Genomic DNA, 7,135 nt, shown 5'->3' on the forward strand with positions numbered 1-7,135 from the left:
TCAGTATGGAAAAATTAATATGGAGATCACTGTTTAATAAATACTATGAAACAGAAGGCAGTTTTTGGCGGTGTGGTGTGTTTTTTTTTTTTTTTTAATTTTAAATTTTATTTCTTTTAAGGTGGCTGACATGTCTATTGCTGGCTTTAGTCAGACCTTGCCTGTGGGATCAGGATTGTGTTTGCTCTACCCCACTTGAGTCATACATGCTGGGCTCTAAATGTAGCAGTAGCTAACCTTTATCTGATGGGTTTTATAATATAGGCTATTTATATGAAGTGAGTGGAACATTGATCCTCCTGTTCAAGTTTCCTGAGATTATTCAGTATTAGCATTGCTGAGATTAGTCACACCGTGGCTGCTGTTCATGTAGATTGTTTGGTACAGAATATTTCCCACTATACACACAGCAGCTCTGTAGGAAAACCCAATTCAATCAATTTGAACAGCCCTTCTTGTGCTACATTGGTATATTATGTATTGGACAGATAAAGTTGTGATTCTATCTAATATATTCTTTGGCTGGTTTGACTGATGTACTGAATGAATGGAGATACCCAATGATATCCAGTCTTGCTGCTGAAAGATAATGGCATCATTATTTGAAAACAGATCAAAAAAGGGAATTGGGGAGAGGGAAGGGTTTAGCCTCTGCTTCCTACACCTGTAGCAAACGTGGACAGTGCAGTGTGGGAAGGAAGAGAATCAGGCAAAGGAGACTTCTGACAGCAAGCTAAAGAAAAGCAGAAACTGAGGATGACAAAAAGCTCTAAATACTGATGCAATGCCAGCAGCTGCAGAAATTGAGGTGTGCCAGCCTCATTTTTAGAAGGTGCCCTGCAAACCGCAAAACACTGTTAGATGGGCAAACCATGCAAGCCCCAGGCTTTTTCACTCTTTTTCCAAATTTTTATAACTATTGGCTGGGATGGCAGAAGCACCTTTATCCCTGAGAGGGCCACCACATCCCTGTAGCTGTTTGTACCAGCTGGCACAAATGAGCACTTACAGCTTCTGTTGTGGCCACTCTATAGTGACAGCGCTCCACAACTCCAGGCCCGTCAGATTTTTAAAATAAAAAGGAAAAGAACGTTAGGGATTAAAAAAAAAAAAAAAAAATTAAAAAAAAAAAATCAAGCCAGCTGATCTTCTGCTCTAAATCTGTAAACAGGTAGTTAACGTTTCCAGGGTGTAGGCTGACTTCCTAACACTACAGATGCGTGGAACACTTAAAAGCACGTCAGCTTTTCCAGAAAAACACCTTGGAGCCAGGAAGGGAGTGAAGAAATTCTCTCCTATGTAGTTTTATAAGAGAAAGACAAAAAGTAGCTGAGAAAAATTATTATAAAAAAGGGACGGACTCCTCAGATAATGGAAGTGCAACATCACCCAATGGTTAAGGTGTATTCTGTCATAAATGGAAAAGTCTGAGGAATGGAAGACAACGTGTCATAAGACCAGAGAATAATGGTGTCATCAGTTGACAAGTTTTGTTAAATCTTGCATACAAACTCCTTTGATTTCTTCAGTCTCTCAGTGGCCTTGTGTTTGCTGTTCCTGGTGGGTTACAGCAGCATTAGATTTACTGCTGACACACCTCAGTCTGGAAGCAGCACCATTTATAGCGCTTCAACTACAACATGCATTGCAGTTACACCCGATTTATTATCATCAACATACATCTGGACAGCTTTGCTAGTAATCTGCTCTAGTCACTGGGGACTGTTTGGGTCTAGGGCTGATGTTTTAAAGCACTAGTTTAAAAATTACTAATTGGTTAGTTTTCTATACCAAAACACTCACATTCAGTGAAAGCAAACAATAGCTCAGCTAAGGAATGCATGTGTTTGGAAAGAACACTGTTTGTAGAAATGTTCACAGCAGTATGGACACAAAGACTTCAGATTAACCAGATACTGCTGAAATTGGGACTGCAGACAGGCAGTAAAGGTGGGTAAATCTTTTTTCAGCTTATGTAGCTGCTTTTCAATGAACTTCCCCAAGGTCTTTACACAGATATTTTTCTCAATTTTAAGTACATTTTTTTTAATTGACTTTTTTTAAAAAAAATTTAATTAGAATTACTCTTCCCCCGTGATTACATTTATTTTTACACTTTGTCTCTATGCTAATTTTGGTGTATTTAATTAGATGTAACAGTGTCCCACACTGCTCACCTCCAGAAGTACTTCAACTATTACATCATCTCAGCTGTTTTTCTAAATGTAGAAAACTTCAAGTAAAACCACTGGGTTTTATTCCTTAATCACACTATGACACGACGATATTTATCAAGTTCTAAGAACGAGCCACCATAGTTACACTAAATTTAATGGGATTTTGGCTTGCTGTTGTTGTGGTTCATTTGTTTGTTTATTTTTTTTCCTCCACTTTGTATAAGAACCTAACCTTTAGCCAAGATAGTCACAAGAAGCCAGACTGTCCACTAAGAGCCATCACCAGCTGTTGCCTGTAAGGATGCTCCAGATGACCTCCAGGGTAGTTTTCTGAAGGAAATTATTCTACATTTCTATTAACTCAATTAAGAATCGCACTTGAGCCTTGTTGAACCAGGGCATTCTTCTCTCAGCCGACTTTGCCTTGCCAACAGGGACACCAAGTCAGGAAATTTTAAGCCTGGACATTCATCTCACTGAGCTTCAGACATCCAACAGGGATGGCTAAATTAAGAACCTCGTTCTGTGTGTCATCACCAGTACGAATTTCAGAACGACACCATGACTCATGTAAATTCCAGACCTATCAAGAGGGAGCAAGGGATAATTATCATAAAACTCAGCTGAGTGTTTAAAGCAGTGGGATGGACTTGGAATGCAGTTGGTCCCCATGGAGAGCCTGAAAGGGAGAATTACTAACATTTTCTGCATTTCTGCCACCACAGCATACTTGCTTCTTTTGACATACTGAAATAATTTCTTTTTTCTTGTTTATCATCAACACCAATGCCTCGAGAACTGGAGTAACAGTGATACTTGAAGTGGCTCCTACAGTATTGCAGACTGAGCTAGCATGTTTACAGATTGTTGTCTGATGTCCATAAATTCAGAAGAATATTTTAAACAGCACGGTGTATTTTTTTCATCCTTGTGGAAAACTGCAATCTGCTAGACTAATATTATATATCTGATGCTATTTCTCAGGTGTCAAATCCTTCAATAGATGAACTTGCAGCTGAAATTTCAGGGAAGAATTACAAAATAACCTGAAATCTGCTGTTACCTACAAGAACAGTGAAAATATTATCATTATCATCTTTTTCCAAGCAGATTCTCAAAATTAATCTGAAACAAAGGGTAAATAATTTCCCACCTTTACAATAAATGAAGGCATCTGGATTTTAGCACACATCGTCTTCCTAGGAAATATAACAGGAGGATGTAAGCTGAATATTGTCCTCAGTCAGTTTCACAGGTTATGAGAGGGGTTTTTTTTACCTTGAGTAATACCAGGCAATTTTTTTCTGAACAGATTTATATTAATAATTTGACATATCTCCATAAAACACCATCAACAGAGCCTGCATCTGCCTGATACTGACATTAAGGAGGAAGGGGAACATGTTCTAAAACACTGATGCCTGAACTCTCCACAGTGAATATTTTTTCTACTTTTTTTATAGCAGATTCAGAGATTCCCCATCTTTATTTTGTGAGGAACAGGGTTTTTTCCCAGCCATGGTATAGGAGCTCTTTAGCTAAAGTTCTTTGTGGCATGCATGCCACATATTTTCCATCCATGTCTTTGATTTGCTTAGTCCACTGTTTGGAAGAAAGTTAATGACTAGAAAAGCATAAATAGGATAATTAAGATAATGCTGAGTTGAGCAGCCTGACATTGGCCTTCTGAAAAGCTATGAAAACACTGATACTGTATAAGATATGTACAAAACTAAGAAAGATTAGGATTAATGCTAATTAATACCTAATTACTGCATTAGTTCATGATGGGGAAAAAAACCCTAAGTTTTATCAATGAAACAATTACTTATAGAATTACTTTTTGGTTAAAAGCAATAACACTTACTGACACACTTCTGTAACATGTCTGAATTACCCAAAAGAAGATTAGGAGTCTGATTATTGCATCACCTGATGAAGAGTTATCCATTTTTAGAATATGAACGGAAGACATCCAAGAGTTGATCTCTAAATCAGCAAGAAACACGTGCAAGATGATGAAATAGTTGGTAGCCACAAAGACAAAATTAACAATTAGCAAAGGGAAAACTTTAAGCATGGAAAAGATGGCATATTTTTAACAATTTTATATCTTCTAGAAAGAAGCCTTCTTAGTGTAAGCATCTGGCATGCTCAGATAATAAACATTAGCAGCTTAATGCAAAATTAAAAGATAAGGTGCTTTGGTTTGGATTACAAAAGTAATAAACATAAAGGTCTTTTCAGGCCTTAAAATGAATCTATTAGCATGGTTCCAATGGGACTCCTCAGCATGATCTCAAATGCACTCTCTTTGATATATCTCTTGTCTCTTGAACACCCTCAGAACTCTTAACCCCAGTGTGGTGGGGTGTGCCTCTTGCTGTTTCTATCTGCAATGTCATTTTCATTCCTTCTGTCCCAAACGTTTTCAAGTGTTGTTCTTTAGGAGAGTATGTGCTTTCCTAGAGGTTCCCTTGGTTCATCCCCTCACTGCGCCCCTGTGCCATTAGGTCAGTTCCCACAAGGATCATCCACCAGCCTATATTCCCGACCAGACATCTGTTATTTACTGTAACTCCTTTAGATTCTGGTAGCATCATCTGCAGCTTGCCAAAGTCATTCTGCAGCATTATAGCTTAAAGCATATTTCTTATTTTCTGCCATTATGCCTTGGAGTGCCGTCTACCCGCAGTGTCACCATGCGGCGCCTGTGTTTGGCGTTGTGTCCACCCCTCCATTTGTTCTCCTGCAGCTACAACAAATCCACCTCACACTATGGGGTATTTAAGTTTTAATCTGATGTGCTTCAGCTGAAACACACCTTGAGCTCCTGCCAGTCAGGGGAAACTGTCACTGACAAAGTTAATTTGCCCCCTCATCACTGTAGGTTGGCCCAGCCTCTGGAAACACCTCTCTCCACCGAACACCACCAAACCTAAAGGAAACAGGACCCTAACTCAGACAAGGAATTATGACCTGAATGGCAGAAGGAATATAAGCATGTATGTTACCTTTGCAGATCCAAGAGGACTGATAGCAGATTAGATTAGCATTTTCCTCCCTTTCCAAATCACCTTTTTCTTTATGCAGTTTCCTGTTTAGGAAATTTCTGTACCAACCTTAATGGGTATTTTGACCCAATGTACCTTGTGATAAATGCCATAATCATCCATTTGGAGGCTGTCCCATGTTCTCAAGACCAGAGATTTTTGGACGACAGCCTTTTATTTCATTTTCATTTGGCTTCTGCTCCTAAGCACTTTGCTTATTATCAGGTCCTTTTGTTGTGTGTACTCCAGTTTCATCCCACTAATTGGCTACAGTGTAGGTCTATGATCCCTATCAAATTAACTTCTACTGTAATTGAGCCCGCTAGAATCAGATTGCCTGTATAACCTCCTCTTTAAGTCATGTTCTCATTGCTGCACACTAAATATCAAACTTTAAGTACTTTACACTTTCATCAGTGACTATGCATCTGAAGCTATCTCGTATAAAAACATCATTCACATAAAAATTGAATTGAATGCCTTTTTATAACCACAAAACAGCTGACACAATGGTCAATATCTAATGGTGAAATTAAAAATCAGTCTGCTCAGCTAAGTTAAGTTGACTTTGTTGATTTTAGTTGGATGAGAGCATAGTGTACATAGTAATATTCAAGATCTCCCATGGTGGTATCTAGGCATGGCAGTTAAGAGTTTCCTTCTAGATAGGTTAGCAAACTTGTGGATGGCTGGGAAATCCACTTCAAATTCCCAAGAGATTCCTTTATTCTAGTCATTGAGGCTCTGTATAGTCAGTGAAACCTTCACCTAAACCAGGCACCTGGCCATGCTGTAGAAATACATCTCCTTGGGTTTAAGAAATGTAGTAAGAATCCATTCAAAACCCCAAAACATTGGTGAAGATTTCCATACAGATGTTGTTACCCAGAACAAAGCCATGATGTACAGGTGAAAGGATTCATGGTGGGGAAAAAAAAACTCCCAAGAATGATCTATTGCCAGTGCTTAGTGAAAATAATTAGAACAGAAAGTACAGTCAGCTCAGAAAGAAGCCACTTAAGCACTCCTTTTGCTATTTTTATTTGCACTGGTTAATACCTTCCTACGTCTTAAAATAACTAGGCCAGCTTGTCTGAGGGAATGCAGAACAGGGTGCTAATCTCATCTCTGCCTCACAATTCACCAGGGTCAGCACTTCCTAAATTGGAATGGCATATCCTGTACTATTGGATGATGTCAAATAGCAAGTTCTATACATTGCTACTTTTAAATGTCAAATTACAGAGAAAAGTCAGGTTTTGGCAAAACTCAGTGGACTTATAGCAGTCAGTCACTCGCTTTGTGGCCTTCAGAATCACTTTTCCCACCTTGACCTTCTAAGATCACTTCCGGTCTTCAGCAGCTGCTAGCATGAAGCGTCCAGGACTTTCCAGTACCCTTCAGTTATTACAAATTCTTGGAGGAACTGATCAGTATATAGATTTTATTGCATAATACATGATAATAAATACCTTCCTTGTGATTGACTAAGCCTGGCAGGAACAATATACATGTTAATAATTTCTTCTATGGAAAATTGCCACAGAAAACATCAAAATTGCTTTCTGTTTGGGGAGAAACTTCTAAAATATCCTGCAGTGTCTTCCTGAGAAGTCACTGGGTGCCTCTGAGCAGAGAAATTGCATTAAGGTATAAATACATGGAAACTCTGGGGCAACAGTTTGTCATCATATTAGGATGAAAATAATGAGGAAAAGTAGGTGAGATACCCATAGTTGCAGCTTAGGAAAACAAGACCCCAAACAACAAACTTGTGTTGATTTATTCCTACAGGCAGGTATTTCCGACTGTGAAGTTCCTGTTTTTCGCATGTGTAACTCTCATTGAATCTTCTTTTTGGAGTGCAGAGCCAGCCAGATTGAGAAGGGAAAAATTAAAGTAACT

Source organism: Hirundo rustica, chromosome 3 (genome assembly GCF_015227805.2).
Source record: "Hirundo rustica isolate bHirRus1 chromosome 3, bHirRus1.pri.v3, whole genome shotgun sequence".
Lineage (NCBI taxonomy): Eukaryota > Metazoa > Chordata > Aves > Passeriformes > Hirundinidae > Hirundo > Hirundo rustica.